Source organism: Capsicum annuum, chromosome 5 (genome assembly GCF_002878395.1).
Source record: "Capsicum annuum cultivar UCD-10X-F1 chromosome 5, UCD10Xv1.1, whole genome shotgun sequence".
NCBI lineage: Eukaryota > Viridiplantae > Streptophyta > Magnoliopsida > Solanales > Solanaceae > Capsicum > Capsicum annuum.
The window spans coordinates 25634553-25652695 of NC_061115.1; the positions used below are offsets into that span (position 1 = coordinate 25634553).

Below are 18143 nucleotides of genomic sequence, written 5' to 3' on the forward strand. Positions count from 1 at the left end.
GCTATTTTTTGCTATCAAAATAAATCAAAGACCCTCGACATCTTTTCCATATACAACCTACTTAGCCTAATCGAATACACTTTAGGTTTACGTTCCACGTTCAAGGACCATGTTGATCATGTTTATCCATTAAGGAACTAATGGAACCAAACACATACATTAAGGACCATTTTGATCGTTTTGTCACGCTTAGGAACACAAAACATGAAATGTAAATTGAAGTTGTGTTGAGTATACACCTGCATGCCCTCACACACAAAGGAAATTTGGTGCAGAATTAAAGGTTCTCTTTCTCCGTACATACCCAATACTAGATGATCTTCACGTAGACTTAATAAAATGCACACACACAAAAGACATTAGTAATGGAAATAGTAAGACATCCCAACTGCAATATTTTAACTGGGGAACACTTACGGCTCAAACCATCAAATGTAAGCTCCAGTTTTGTGTTCAACACACACACACACACACACAGAGACATACAAAGGAAATTTGGCATACAACTAGAAGTCTCCCTTCCTCAACACACACAGACACACACAGACACACACACACACACACACAAATGACATGAATATGAAAATGGTAAAGGAGAATTGATTTCTTAGGCTTATAAAAAGCCTTTAATCCCTTGCTGAGAGAGATACAACAAACACTGTTATCATCTCAAGTACTTAAAGAACAGAGAGAATTAAGAGAGTGAATAGGAGATGGCAGATAAGGGAAAAGCAGATACGGCAGGCATTGGAGAGAGCAGCAACGGGATATTCCCGTTCAAGCCCAAGAAGGGAAGTGTACTTCCTAAAGAGAAGAAGTATGTTTCTACTATGATGGGTGAGAAGATTGGTCAGTCAATTGTTTCTCTTGTCAAGAACAGCAAAAAGAAAACTAATACTGGTGATAACCATGATTGATACTGCTGATACGTCTTCAATACATTGTATTATATTATATTCTAGATAAAATATTCATTTGTATTGTTGCTTCTTTGCTGTTTTTGGTACGGTTTGCATAGAATGTAACCATCTTCAAGTTGTTACTAGTAATTGAATAAATTTACTTTTTTTTTTCTGTCGAGAATCTTTCCTCTCTACCTTAACTTCTGGAAACTACTATCAGATCTCATAGGCTCCCATACAAGTTTTGCTAAATTTGTTGCTCTAAGGGATAGTTTCTAGTCATCGTTTAGCTGCCTTGGCCTTCTTTATAGTCACATGTAATAAGGGTAACATATGAAATGTTTCAATAATTGAATAAAATATAAACTCTTTTCACTTACACATCAATTGCAGTTTACTTTGCACATCACCAACAAGATGGCAGAATTTTCAAAGAAAACAAAAGTAAACTCATAACCAAAAACATGATACAAAACAGCATACGGATAATTCAATTTTCTCTTAAAGTGAAGCTTTATCTACGTTAACGTTGGAGAAAACTGTGGGCTTAATATAGTATCCCTGTGTACCGAGTCTGTGACCTCCAGTTTTAAGTGTAGCTCCACTTTCAATACCAGAACTAATATACTTCGGCACATTTTCAAATTGTTCTGAATCAATCCTATGTGCAATTAAACGGATATGATTAGTGTTTCCTCAAAGTCCCAAATAGAAGGACAAAAAATGGCAAGTCATATGCTTCTTCAGTGGTATTTTTTCTTTTTTCTGGAGGGGGGTGGGAGGAGGAACAATTTCTACAGAAAGAAAAATGCCATCCTTCCAAGTTTGTTAAGAGCAACTAGATGCAGACATAGGTTTTGCAAACAATATTGAGACAGTATTGGACACAATGATATAAATATTTGATTAGGAAAGACAAAAATTTATTAATACCCGAGGACCTTGTTCATTGCGTAATTTAAATGGATCACCAACTTTGTGGTTCGATGCACGTGCCTTGGATTTTTCAACAGATTCATCGTAAATACTCTCATGAATATATGTCCGAGATCCAGCACAACAGCATTGTCCCTTCACAATCGGTAACATCAGAGTCGATTTTGTCATTCATGAACCTGATCGACCTGTTGCATCATATGCAAAAGTAATACGAGGAAATACCTGATTGAAGAAGAGAGCAAAGTGAGCTAGCCCAACAGTCTGATCAACATCAGCATCCTCACAAAAAATGAAAGGAGATTTCCCTCCAAGTTCCAAAGTGACAGGTTTAAGATTGCTGCTAACAGCCAATGACAGTATAGTTTTTGCTGTATCTGCTGATCCCGTAAAAGCAAGCTGCAGTATAAAATAAAAGCAAATCAGCGTGCGGCACTAAAATGAACTCTACTTGCCAATATACAAGCTCATGCTGATACGGTTAGAAAGGTGAAACCAACACTAAAACATCCAGGGTCCTCTACTTTCATGGTGAAGAATAAGAAGAACACCACAATTTATATGCAAATTATATAGTAGGAACTAATTTCGGAGACTTTTACCTTGTCCACACCCATACGACTACAGAAGAACAGCACCAGCTGTAGGACCAAAACCAGAAATGACATTCAAAACACATTCAGGCAGGCCAGCCTGTTCCAGATATGTCAAACTATGAGAAATATAACTTAGAATGTTGTAGCAAAAAAAATTTAAAAAAAGGAGAAGGTAATTCAGTTGTTCTTCAAAGGGTAGATATCAGTCAATGATGCACTTCTCTAACTTGGTACTGAAGTAAGTAATGTAAACTCTGTGAGATATATATCGTCACGAAGTTCAAAAAACATTTGATGTTCTTACTAAAATATGATGATGATAAGAGAAGAAAAATTGGTTGGTGCCCGAAACACTCTTTATGAGCTATATACGAAAACTTTGATGCTACCTCCTGCAATAGCTTCGATACATAAAGGGCAGATAACGGGGTCTGCTGCTGTCTTTAGCACAACAGTGTCGCCACAAGCTAAAGCAGGTCCAATCTTCCAAGCAAACATGAGAAGAGGGAAGTTCCATAGGATAATATGACCAACAACCCCAGTTGGCTCATGCAATGTCTGAACATGATATGGTCCATCAGCAGGAACAGTCAAACCATGAATTTTATCTGCCCAACTTGCAGGAACAAGTCGGAGAACCTTAGAGCCTGAAGTATCTTCAGTGCTGAAAATGAAAGCAGTGACATAGAACTATTATAAAATATAGCTTATTTAAATAGATACATATAATAAGATGACACTCATTCTAAACCCAATGACTCTATATCCTGAATTTGAATTTGCCTCTTTGCTGACTTACCAGCATAATAACGCCGTAGACGTACAATCATTGGTAGTTCAATGCTAGTAGCCTGTACATATGGCTTCCCACTGTCCCAAGTCTCAAGAGTTGCACTTTCATCATTATGTTTTTCAATCAAATCAGCAATGCGCAACAGTATCTTTGATCTCTCCTGCCGTTACAAACCAAGAAGAATTAGGTGTACACTTGTCTAAACAAATATAAAGCAGCATAAGACTATACTGAGGCGAGAAGTGGATACATAAGCACTCATTTTATTTTAGGCCATGGTCCTTCATGAAAAGCCTTACGAGCAGCAGCCACTGCCCAGTTAATAACTTCTGCATCACCCTCAGCAACATTTGCAATCACCTTTCCTGTTCTGGGGTCTAGGGTTAGAAATCTTTTACCTATGTTTCAGGAATCAGCCCCAACGAGCATCAGTAGTCAATAGAATTATTTTTACGAATAGTATATACTATATATACACACACAGAAAGAGAAAGAGTCGTACCAGAGTCGGTACCCACGGACTCTAAATCTTAAATCTGCCATTATTTCTTTACACGATAGTATATATATTGGATAAAGATTTTAAACAACATTTCTTATAGTTGATACAACAACAAATATTACTTCTAAAACATCTCTACTTGGACTCGTGGTTGAGGTAGGTTTGATTTCTATTGTAGTTGTAGACTTGATTTAGACTTCATGCCCATTGATAAAATTAATGTTTGTTAAATTGAACTTCAGGTAGACTTGTGATTTGTGAGCTTGGTTGATATTGCGTGCATGGATGAGATAATGGTATTGGAATTGACTAATTAAGTGTCTTTGATAAATTTTATACTTGTAATATTGGTGTGCTATGTGATATATCCTGAGTCATAGTCTTTGTATTTTATGACTTTATTACATATAGAGGGTCAGTGACACACAGGTGCGTAGTCTATATTGTGCTATTTCAGAGGGTTGAGTACCACATCCGCAGGGGCGGATGTAGAGTTAAACGTTTGAGTTTTCGGAAATTCAGTAACTTTCGTATGGTTCTTGAATTTATATTGAAAAAACTAGTAAATATATAAGAATTATAAGTTGGGAACCCACAAAGAAAGTGTATTATTGATCTAGTGGTAAAAATTATAAGTTAGGAACCCACAACTTTTAAATTCTAGATCTGCCTCTGCACATCGGTATGGAACATGGGTGAAGGTGGTCCCGTGCAGTTCATGACTATTGGGCATATGTAATTCCCCTTAGCGTGTATGTACAAATTTGAGTGGATAGTTGTGATACTTGTGATGCATTATTTACACTGCAGTTTTGACATTTGCATCCAGAACATTCTCTGGGAGAGGCAAAATCTATATGACTAGTATGATCATCTCCTTACAAATTAACCTTAAAAGAAAATTGTCCTATTATTTTATTGAGAAATTCAAAGTTTATGCAATGATACATGATTGATATGTTGTGATTTTAAAAGTCACGTTATAAGTGCAAAAATTGTCAGTGGTGATTTTAAGAATACACATGTATTTATTCCAAGGATACCGTTGTTATCTTCGGATGATGAAAAATTGTCTATTCCTTTTAAAAGAACATAATTTTCAGTACGACTGTGTTTTGCTATGACAATAAATAAAGTTCAAGGACAAACATTAGATTATGTTGGATTTATTTACGTGAGTCTGTCTTGTCTTTTCACATGGTCAATTACATGTTGTTTTATCGAGAGCGAAAAATTCAAAATGCATAAAAATATTAATTCGACCACCTACTGCAGATAATGATGATGACCAGTCTACTTACAATATAGTATATTATCAAATCATTTCTAAAGCTCTTCTTTAGCTTAATATATATCTACGTTCAGATTTAATTAAAATTAACAGAACATTAGAAAATTTCTCGACAAACACGTTACATAATTTATCTTGGTATTTTTCCTCGCATTACTAACACTATTTGCTCATTATACTAATAAAAGACAACTCCTTTGCACCTTCATCGCTTCTTTTTATATTTAATTTAGAAATTGCAAAATGCTTGAAATTTTTGATAATTTTTATTTAATACATTGATCTGGATATTGTTTTAGAGTTCTTGTGTATCTAAGTCTGCAATAAGAGGAAAATAATGATACAGAAGTTCTAATTAGCAGGTGCAGTCTTGCTTATGCCTCCTATATAGAATAATGGTAGACAGAGTAGTAAAGATGTTGTATATAATTGAAAAAAGTAAGTTGGCAGCAAAAGTAAAAATTCAATCAGTTGGGTAAAGAAAATAAAGAAGTTGATGGATATGGTCTAGTTGAAATCCTTATATAAAAAATTGTTGCTGATATTGGAAGCAACAACGATGCATGTACTGTTTGTGAGTTCTGCTTAGTGGTTGATCTGGTTTTGTGTTTCATAGTTTGATTTTCTTATGATTCTAAGGATAATAGGAATTTTTCAATAACCACACGGAATGATCAACAATGACTCGCTAATTTCTTTATCTATGCTTCAATCAGGATTTGACAAAATCGAATTTAGATTTGAAAGACCTTTCTTTATTTTCAAACCAAGAACAGGTAAGAATGAATTCAAAAAGGAAATCTTTCTTGAATTGCAATCTTTTAAATTTTATTAGGTACTTTTTCCATTGTTTGTATTAGTAAAAATGGTATCTTTATTGCAGAGTTGCTCATCTAAGATGGGCTAAGAATTTGGTGGAAACATCTCATGTGGGCATGACGCAAATAACATTATCTATTTTCCTTTTGTTCTATTACTTTGATTTTGATAGTTAGAAGTTCGTTCTGAATTCTTTATGAATTTTAAATTTGCATTCAAGTGTACTTTAGATTTTGTAAACGCTAGAGGAACTATAACATGTTAATCATAAAATTAGCGATTGAAACAATTGCTATCTAGAATTTTTCTACATCCACTGTTTTCTACTTTGTTTTTCTTCTTCTTGCCATCTTAGTTTGGACTGTGTTCTTCCACTCAGTTTTTCAATATTATTTGCAATTGTTTTCGCCTAATTTGTTTTGTTATTTGTTGGCGGCTTTAAAAGTTGGCGATGCTAAAAGCAAGGTCGTTGAAGTCGTGGGTGGTGAAAGGATATACTAAACAGGAAAAATTACACAAATTTCATATTTAATACACCATATTACACAATATCCCTTAATATTTAAAAAAATTACATAAAATCCTGGATTTCATATTTACTAGTGATACATATACATATGTATATGTATCACTAGTCCATATGTATCACTGCTTAACGTATGTATCACCAATTCGAAATTCCAGGATAAGATGTAATTAGCAAACTATCCGGGATTTTATGTAATATTGTTGAAACTATCCAGAATTTATGTAAGTTACTCTAACCGACAAGCCCAAAAGGTAATGTTTTCTACTCTTACAAAATAAAGATATATCTTTTTACATTGGTCGCAAGCCTTTTAAGGTGAGCCTTTTTTGTGTGAGAAATTTTTGTTTGGTTTTATTTTTCCTACAGACCTATTTTTGTTGATTGTGTTGGTTGTTGTATTTTTGTTAATTTGAAGTGTAGTTGTAGAAGAGATTTTGTGCGGACGTGACAATAGAGATCAATCTTCTTGCTGAAAATTGAAAATATATTTTTGGTGGTTTGAATTGTCAGGTATATTTATCAATGTGTTCTTACTTTTGAAAATTTACTATTTTACCTGTTTTTTTTTTTGTTGTATGTCTTGAAAAATATTGTGTCATAATATTAAAATTCTGATTTTGTCAATGTGTAAACATTAAACCAATTCCATCATGTTTCTCTGTGAATATGTGTATTTTGTAGCACAGAAGCCAAATGCAAGTTGCAGTTCAATATGCTTTTGATGTTATTGCAAGATTAGGTTGTAATTTCATTTTTCTACAAGAAGGTATTTGCTAAACTATAGTGTTAACGCGTGCTAGCTACTGCAACCATAAACCCCAAGATAAATTGTATTAAGAGCGGTAAGTGATCACACAGATTTCCATTTCTGCATGATTAGTAAAAATTTAAAAAACCCACAGATTTTCTGTAGAAATTTTGGGATGTGGTTACACAACTGAAGAATAAAAGAAAGTAAAAATTAATTTTCTGTGCTACTGCTGCTTAGATGCTTCAAGAGGTTAAAGTTAGTTAATCAGGATATGCACAATTTTTTGTAAATTATTTGTCACAAGGAGTTCAGTGCTCTTTCATGGGTATCACTTTCTATTCTAGAGCCATGTTAGATTTAACCGGGATATGATAAGATATTAAGATTACAAACCATTAGTGAAGGGTCAAATTGTTTATCCTACCTTCTACACATAAAGAGTGTTGTTGTTTATCTACTTATTTGTGCTTTATTTGCATCCCGTTGTTCCTTGCAACTATAATCAGTCAAAGACGTGGAGAAATTATAACTTGACTAGCACATCAATTTGTGCATATTGGTTGCGGTGGTCTCCTGAAAATACCCTCCCAATGCCCACATTTCTTTGGAAATATTTTTGGTCCCTAAGGACATGATTATATTTTTTATTAGCATGTTCCATGAAAAGCCTAAACACGAGTACCTCATACAATTTTAAAGACCTACTTTCCTTTTTATTCTGTTTCAAAAGAATAACCTCTTTCCTAAAATCTTCTTTAATTTTTTTAAACTCCGTGCAAGTGTCCGCTCGAGATGTTCACAATGCATGTAGAATATAATATCCAAAAAGAAGCCACTTCACCTTGCACTTCGAATTCGTGTTTAATGATATGATGATTTTTTTTTGTTCCTTTTCCTATTTTCTGTTAAAGTCTGAGATTTTTCTGTTTGTTGACACTAAATCTTGTGTTCTCATCTCACTCTTGTCCCCCAATTGGCTCTGCTTCATATCTCAATTAACATTCCACAGGTTGAGCAAGGAGCTTTGTTTTAATGCAACAAAGGGAAAAGCAAAGGTTGTGTTTCGTCCACTTGAAGCAGCAGCTGCTGAACAATCATATTGCAACGAAGGACAGTTTTTGTCATCATATTGCTCTCTTTCCTAGAGTTCTTAATACAATCATGACTACAGATTGTAATTCATTACTGGTTTTTGCATAAACATAGTATTCCTGCGGCCAGAGCCAAATGTACCCATTTTTTTACATGTTTGTCATAGTTCTTGCAAAACAACAATCCCACCTTGTCCAAATGATACGAATAAAGTGACCAGTCTTTCTGCGGAGGCAGCAAAAGGATGTTAAGGCATTGAAATCGAACTAGGTGGAGAAAAGAAGTTTAAATCATGTCCTGTTCTCAATGAAAATGGTATCGATTTAATGTTTACACCTGGATATCGCTGAGTTAACAGCTTCTTTGTTGTCTAGGAAATGTTTTATGTTTATGCATCGATGTAATATTATCGCCAAATTTGCCAAATAATTATCCCAGGAAGAGCTTGATATAGAATTCAGCTATATGTAGCTTTAACACAAAATGTAGCACGGGCCTCAACCATCTAGTATATCTTATAAGAGGGAATGAGGAGAAGAAGCAGGCAGCTCTCCGTTAACATGTCTGTTTCTCCTGTCTGCTTCATGAGTTGCTTCCTCCGTCAATTTACTATGTCATATCTAATTAATTATTATAACATTATTTATGCATTATAAAATTAATAATATTTACTAAACAATTATATCTTATAAGAGGGAATGAGGAGGATAAGCAGACAGCTCTCCGTCAACATACCTGCTTCTCGTGTTTGCTTTATGAGCTGCTTCTTCCATCATTTTATTATGTTATCGCTAATTAATTATTATAACTTTATTTATGTATTATAAAATTAATAATATTTAATAAAAAAGTAAAATAGATATTTATGATATGTCTGTTTCAACTGTTTCACTCAAATATTTTTGTATAGTAATTTTGTTATATCTGCTTCGCTGTTTCACTCGTCATTTTACTATGTCACTCCTAATTAATTATTTTGACCATTTAAATTTTTTGACAAATACTTTTTTATAATAATTTTGATATATCACTTCTAATTAGTTGTTGTGAGTCATTAAGACATGTCTGTTTCGCTGTTTCAATCGTGACTTTACTATATTAGACATAATTAATTATTATAATCATCTAAGCATTTGAAATTTACATAAAAAGTATTATAAATTACAATAGTTAACAACTTAAAATATCTGTTGCATATTTTTGTGGATGGCGTATCTATGTTTTTTATCATGTTCCATGCTTTTGATGTTTTTCTATATTGTCCTTTGTCTTGAGCCGGGGGTCTATCGGAAACAGCCTCTCTACTTCGTTAGAGGTAGTTGTATGATCTGCGTACACTCTACCCTCCCCAAACCTCACGATGTGGGAATCTACTGGGTTTGTTGTTGTTGTAACAACTTAAAATATCTAAAATGAATAATCTGTTATATAGTTTAAAAAAATATGTGAAAAATTAATAATATTTAATTAAAAAAGTAAAATAGATATTTATGATTCTGCATGCTTCATAAGCTGCTTTCTCCGTAATTTTATTATGCCATCTCTAATTAATTATTATAAATTATTTATGTAGTAGAAAAATAACAATATTTAATAAAAAAGTAATATGACATGTTTGTTTCAACTACTTCATCCAGGTATTTTTGTATAGTGATTTTGTTGTATCGCTTCTAATTAGACATGTCTGTTTCGTTATTTCAATCGTGATTTTACTATGTCACTCCTACTTAATTATTATGACCGTTTAAATTTTTTCACGAGTATTTTTTATAGTAGTTTTGTCATATCACTTCTAATTAGTCGTTGTGAGTAATTAAGACATATTTGATTCGCTGCTTCACTCGTCGCTTTACTATATCACCCATAATTAATTAAATATTTAAAATTTACATAAAAAGTATATGTTATATATTTTTAAAAAAATATTATAAATTATAATAATTAAAATAAATTGTTAAAAAATATATGTTGGACCGTGTCTTGCACGGACTATTAATAACTAGTTTCTTCATAAAAAGGGAATCACATATTTTAAACTTGTACTCATTCATGTCGTGAGCCTACAGCAACTATAACTAATGACAGTCCCCTGCAATAACTAGAACAAAGTACAATATACCGATGTGTGAAGACATGATGCAGCTTATATATAGTACTACTAGTTTAGTATAACCCACGTGAATTTCATGTTTATTAATAAAACTTCTTTTTAACCTTTTTGAGGGATTTTTGAAAAAATTACAAAAAGTAGCATATTTAAAATTATAATTACATTAAATTGCAACACTTTTGTATAATTATAGTTTATAACAAGATTAACATTATTTTACTCATTAATTAGGTAAGTCCATATTTTACTCTCACCACTTTACATTTTCCTATTTTCACTCCACCATTTCACCTTCCCCAAATATAGCCATATCTTTTATCCTTTTTTTTTAATCTTATTTTTTTTATCATTTATTTTTTTATTTTCTCTCTTCTATTTCTCTTCTTTTTTTTCCATTTTCATTTTTTTATTTTTTTACTTTTTATTTTTTTTTTTCATATTTGAAGATAATTATCTCCATGATCTTCAAGATTTTAAAATAAAACATGTCTTTTACTCTTTTTTTTCTTTTTATTTTGTTTCTTTTTTTCTTTTATTTTTTTACACTTCTATTTCTCTTTCTTCCTTTTTTTTTCTTTTTCACTTCTCTTTTTTATATTTTTTTATTTTTGTTTTTGTTTTCTTTCCGTTTTTTTACTCTTCTATCTCTAACTTTTATTTTTAAAAAGACAAATATGTATATCACATACACATGTTCAAAAAACATACAAAATACATAGTCATACAGATCTGAATATGTATTTACAGTACAAAACATACATATGTATTTACGAAATACATATGATATTCATATTAAACAGTAACAAACATAGCTATACTATATATCTTCATATGTATTTGCGAAATACAAAGGTGACTCATATAAAATAAGAATACACATATGAATCAGGTATGTATTATATAAATACATATGCAGAGCTACATGTATTTTATATAGCGTTGGATTTATCTTTGAACTGTACATACTATGTCATTTTAGAGGGTAACATTTGTACTTATCTGTTTTCTTTTACTGTTTTAAGAAATGTATATGTATTTTTTTACTACCTATATGTATATGTATATAATTGTCATTTTTGTTATAGAGATTTTGGGTCCTATATGTTTATATATACATGTGAGTCAGATATGAATTTCTGTAAATACACATGCAGATATATATATGTATATTTTCTTACTGTAAATACATTTCCAAATCTGTACGTCTATTTATTTTGTATATTTTTTAAATATGTATATATGATATAAATATTTGTCTTTTAAAAATAAAAGACAGAGACAGAAGAATAAAAAAAAAATAGAAAAAAAAACGAAAAAATAAAAATCCCCCAAAAAAAAGAAGTGAAAAGGGAAAAAAGAAGAAAGAGAAATAGAAATTAGAAATAGAAGTGTAAAAACAAAAGCGAAAAAAAAAACAAAAAAAATATAAGAAAGGAAAAAAATAAAAAAAAGAAAAAATAAATAAAAAAATGAAAAAGGGAAAGAAAAAAAAGAGAAGTAGAAGAGAGAAAATAAAGTGGAAAGAAAAATTGATAAAGAAAAAAATTAAAATAATAAAAAATGAAAAAACTAACAAGAAAAAATAATAAGAGATATAAGAGAATCATATTTTGAAATTTTGAAGATCATGAAAATAATAATCTTCATATTTGAGTTTGATTTGAAAAAAAAAATCTATTAATTTAAATAAAAGTAATTTATGAGAATTTAACTAGATGGAATAATTATTCCTTATTTAACTCAACTAATTTGCTTAAAAGAAGGGAAGTAAATCTTATTTTATAGATGAATTATGAATCCCCCTTTAAAAATCCTAAAAGATGCTATTTAAACTAAAGCCTAATTAAGGAAATAAAATAACAAAACCACAGCTGGGCTCGGATTTAGGTGACGGCATATTGGTGTTGATCGCCAGGCTTCTGACGGCGTCTCAGATATGTCGTCAGAAGTCGTGCCTTCTTAACCTATTCTGCCTCACTCTGACGATGTCCTCCGACGACTTACTAGAGGAGTGACGGCGTGTAGAAAATGTTGTCAGACCTTCAGCTTATTTCACCATGTTCTGTCCCACTTGAAGGCATCTCCTGACGGCTTACCATACTTGTGACGACATATTGAGAATGTCGTCACCTTCATCCAGCAACTCTTCTTCACTGTTCTTCCTAACGCCTTTTTCTGGCAGCTTACCACATCTCTGACGGCTTGCAAGAAATTCCATCAGACTCATATCAGCTCACTTGTACCAGATTTTACTTATTTTGTTCATCTTTCCTATGTTTTCCTTCCATCCTTGCTACAACTGCAATATCACAAGAAAACAATCAAAAACAACCAAAAGTTGCTTAAGACTTCACAATTATTTAGAGTTAAAAGCCTCAAATGTGTTAGCATCTGCTCACACATCAGTGCATCAGGGTTACTATGTGATATACTCCTAGTAACCATCTTCCTAGAATTATTGTCCACCATTACTAAATCAAAATGAAGGATCTGCGCAAAAAAAAAAACTAACTATTCAAATTATAAATTAATCAAATACACACAAAAATCGGTTAAAACTAACCTAAAATATGAATGTCTGTTGATAGATTATGAGAATTTATTGATTGTTATCGTGATAGAGATGTGGATTGAAGAAGAAACGGCTTCAAGTTTGAGAAATTAGGGGTAAAGAAAGAGTGATTTGGGGGTAAAAGGAGAGTTTGAGTAAAGTAAAAAAAGTGTCGTTGGTTTATTGGTTTAAAAAGAAGTGTGTGTTAGGATCCGTAATTATGTAAAACTTATTCACACTTCAGGCTACAAAATGTAATTATGGCAAAATTAGGCTTTAAGTGGTAATAAAAGTTCAATAGTGGCTAATTTGGGTAATTTTCTCTATTTTTAATACATCAAACCAAATACTACATAATAAAAATCTCATCATAATTAATGCAAATCCATAAGAAAAAGTAGAAGCATCATAAGAAGCCAAGTGACCCACTTGACAGTTTTAAGACAAGATTAATAATATTGTAATATAAGTTTTAAATTAAAAGATTAGATATGTTTGAATTTAAAAATATTAGACTTTTCTTCAAAAAGATTACCATTAGCTTAAAAATTAGAAACCTAATATTGAAGAGTTTTAAATGAACTTTTGGTATTCCTAAACTTATCCCTTTCAATGTTTTAAAAATATTCAAATATTAAATAAAATATAATAAAATTAATACCAACAACAACAACAACAATAATAATAATAATAATAGATAATCTATATGTATATCTATATATATTATAAAGAATAGAACGAAGAACCATAATTAATGAAGTAGCAAGTTACTGAGAAACCACGTCACAGTTTTAAAAAAAAAATTGACAGACTATTGTAATTAAAGATTTGAATTGAAAATTAAAAGTATTTGAATTTGAAAATACATTATTCTTTTAAAAAGAAAAATATTCATTAACTTAAACAAAAAAACTATGGCAGAAGAGTTCTAAATGAACTCTACTATTTCATAAATTCATCTCTTTCATTTGAATACATTTAATTTACATATTAAATGAAGATAAAGATATGATAATAATAATAATAATAATAATAAATAAAAATAAAAATAAAAATATTTATAATAATAATAATAATAATAATATAGTAGTGGGGGTAACACGTTGTAGTAGTTAAATTTTATTTTAAAACTAGTTACTAATAGCCCGTGCCCCAACAAATATTTTTTAAAAATTATTTTAATTATTGTAATTTATAATAATTTTTAAAAATATATAACATATTATTTTTTTAGATATTTTAAGTTGTTAACTATTGTAATTTATAATACTTTTTATGTAATTTTCAAATGCTTAGATGACTATAAGAACTAATTATGGGTGATACAGTAAAGCTACGAGTAAAGCAGCGAAGCAGACACGTCTTAATGACTCACAACAACTAATTAGAAGTGATACAATAAAATTACTATAAAAATACTTGTGAAAAAAATTAAATGGTCATAATAACTAATTAGGAGTGACACAGTAAAATCACGATTGAAACGGCAAAGCAAACATGTCTAATTAGAAGTGATACAACAAAATTATTATACAAAAATACCTGGGTGAAGCAGCTGAAGTAGACATGTCATAAATATCTATTTTACTTTTTATTAAATATTTTTATTTTACTACTACATAAATAATTTATAATAGTGATTAATTAGAGATGACAAATAAAATTACGGAGGAAGCAGCTTATGAAGCAGGCAAAATCATAAATATTTATTTTACTGTTTTAATTAAATATTATTAATTTTCCACATAGTATCTTAAAATATATAACAGATTATTCTTTTCAAATATTTTAAGTTGTTAACTATTGTAATTTATAATACTTTTTATGTAAATTTCAAATGCTTGGATGATTATAATAATTAATTATGAGTGATATAGTAAAGTCACGATTGAAGCAACGAATCAGACATGTCTTAATGACTCACAACAACTAATTAGAAGTGATATATCAAAATTACAATAAAAAATATTTGTGAAAAATTTAAATGGTCATAATAATTAATTAGGAGTGACATAGTAGTGAAACAGCGAAGCAGATATAACAAAATTACTATACAAAAATATTTGAAGGGGAGCCTTGGAGTAACTGGTAAAGTTGTTGTCACGTGACCAGGAGGTCACAGGTTCAAACCTTGGAAATAGTCTATGGCAGAAATGCAAGGTAAGGCTATGTACGATACACCTTTGTGGTGTGGGGTCCTTTTCCGGACACCACGAATACGGCAACTTAAGTGCACCGAGCTGCCCTTTTTTTTAACTATACAAAAATATTTGAGTGAAGCAGCTAAAACAGACATATTATAAATATATATTTTACTTTTTTATTAAATATTATTAATTTTATAATACATAAATAAAGTTATAATAATTAATTAGAGATGACATAATAAAATGACGGAGGAAGCAGCTCATGAAGCAGGCAGGAGAAGCAGACATGTTGACGGAGAGCTACTTGTTTCTCCTCCTCATCCCCTCTTATAAGATATACTAGTCACCAATAGCCCGTGCAAGGCACAAACCCAACGAATATTTTTAAAAAAAATTATTTTAATTATTGAGATTTATAATATATTTTAAATATATATAATAGTTTTTTAATAGATATTTTAAGTTGTTAACTATTGTAATTTATAATACTTTTTATGTAATTTTTTCAATAATATATAGCGTTCTTGTTGTTCAAACTTTTGTTGCATTGATAGTCAACTATATTTTTTAAATAATTTAAATTTCACATTATTGTGATATATAATATTTTTTTCTTGTATTCCAATTTAAGTATCGTGATACTTAGATGAACATAATAATTAATTATCAGTGATATAGTAAAGCTACATGTCTTAATGACACACAACAACTAATTAGAAGTGATATAGCAAAATTACTATAAAAAATATCTGTGAATTTTTTTTGATTAACTTATCATTTTATATCTATTTTACCCTTTTTATCAAATACTATTAATTGACACAATGCTTAAATGGTCATAATAATTAATTATAAATGACATAGTAAAATTACGATTGAAACAGTGAAGCAGACAATTCTAATTAGAAGTGATATAACAAAATGACTATACAAAAATATTTGTGAATGGTCATAATAATTAATTCGAAATGACATAGTAAAATTATGATTGAAACAGTGAAGCAGACACGTCTAATTAAAAGTGATATAACAAAATTACTATACAAAAATATTTGCAAGAAAAAAATTAAATGGGCTTATATAAAACATCAAGTAAATTTAACATTAAATATTATTAATTTTTTAATATACTTAGATGACTTTATAATATTTTTTAATAATTAATTAGAAATAATATAATAAAATTATGGAGGAAGCAGCAGGAGAAGCAGGCATATCGACGGAGAGGTGCCTGCTTCTCCCACCCCATGCCCTCTTATTAGATATAAAAATAGTAGTACCTAGTGGCAAACTAATAAAAGTTGTTATAGTAGTATTAGCAATAATCGTAATAATGCTAATAATAATAATAATTGACATATATTATTAATTTTATAAGAGGATGGTGTAGATTAATTTTAGTTTTATTAATTTTTGTTTAAAAAAATCTTTTTAACAAACAAATTAAAGAAGAAACAAAGAAAAGAAGATAAAATTAAAAGAGAGGAAAGAAAAAAGTGGAAAAAAGGAATAGAAAGGATAAAGAAAAGCAACAAAGTCCTCTTTTGTTTAGTTTTTGTTAATTATGAAATCTTTTTGGATTAATATCATTGTTTTTAAATATTTCTTTTAATTCAAATATATAAATTATAAGAAAATGTATTGTATTTAAAAAATGAAAAAGAGTAATAAACTTATCTTCTTTTAATAAATCGATATGTTATTTGAATTTGAATTTGGATGAAATTTGAGTTTGAATAGAGTTCTAACTTCTTAATATTATATATATATATATATATTACTACAATCTATATTATTAATTTATACTTATATATAAGAGAGAATAATAAACTTTGGTAGTCCTCACAAGGCTACTTTAGTAATTTCTATTAATTTGTTAATCCAATAAAATTATGGCATGGAGTTGATATAAAGATATAAATAAAACTACTTTGTTTCTTTACTTGCCAAATGGGACTTTGTATGTGGTGTGTCATAATTTGAAAAATCATTATTGACTTTTTTTCTAGAATTTTTAATTGTTTAACTAATTTTTTTCTAAAAAAAAAAATAAGAAGAAATTTACAATATGGGAATTGAATCTTCACCAATATGGTAAGAGTTCAGGCTGACAATCAATTAAATTATTTAGAGTTCCCTATTGTTAACTAATCGGTAAATCTCTTAACTAATTGTATAAGGTCATATATTATTTTTTTTGGTTAAAGGGCATTGTATTCAAAATTAAAAACACTCCAACAACAATCTGGGTTCAGTACAAAAGAGGTCAGCAATTCCTCTGGGGAATGATCTAAGTTAGTTTTAATCCTTCTAACAAAATAAGTTCCTACAATATCTACACATACAACATTCCGGACACACATGGGTGGTACTTCAAAAAGAATGGTTCCCTGTTGGATATCTGAGTTCGCCCCCAGCTTAGCCATAGCATCCGTCACTTCGTTTTGTTCCCTATAGCAATGTACCACCTGCGGGTTGCCTAACCTTCTTAGTCTTGATCTGCAATCATCAACAATATCATTATACATTGAGTTACCTTTCTCCAGCATAAGAATAACGTCTAAGGAATCAAAATTAATTTCGATAGGGGTGAATTTAGAATCTTCAACCATCGTAACACCCTCTCTAAGGGCAGTAAGTTCCATATGATTGTTGGTAGTTTGATGGAAACCTTTGGAAAAGCCCATGATCCACCCTCCAACACTATTGCGAATCACTCCCCCAATGCCCCCCTTGCCTGGATTTCCCAGGCAAGCACCATCCGTGTTGAGCTTGTAGCTGTTCACTATGGGGGGTGCCATTTAATATTGATGGATTTATAGGATTCTTGTGATCCCCTTTGGCAGCCAGGTAAATGTATTCTACAGCTTCCCCGTAAATAAGCTTAAAAGATGTCTTATCCTTTTTTTTCTCAAAGACATTCCTATTATTATTATTCCAAATACCCCAAAGACTGAAGAAGAGAATAATGTGCCAGTTTAGGATATGGTCATACTTCTCATTCTTCAGTTTAGACCAAGTTTTATGCCAGTTGTTGGGCATCATGCTATCCATGGTGACCCTATGGGGACGGCTACCTTTAAGAAGGAGAATGGTCCAGAAATCTTTGGACATGGGGCAGTTG

At 30.5% G+C, this 18143-nt stretch overlaps 1 pseudogene; it reads right to left on the reverse strand.

Moving 5' to 3' along the window:
* Nucleotides 1-1403: 1403 nt before the first annotated feature.
* On the reverse strand, nt 1404-17820 carry LOC107871677 (annotated as a pseudogene).
* Between the last annotated feature and the right edge of the window lie 323 nt (nt 17821-18143).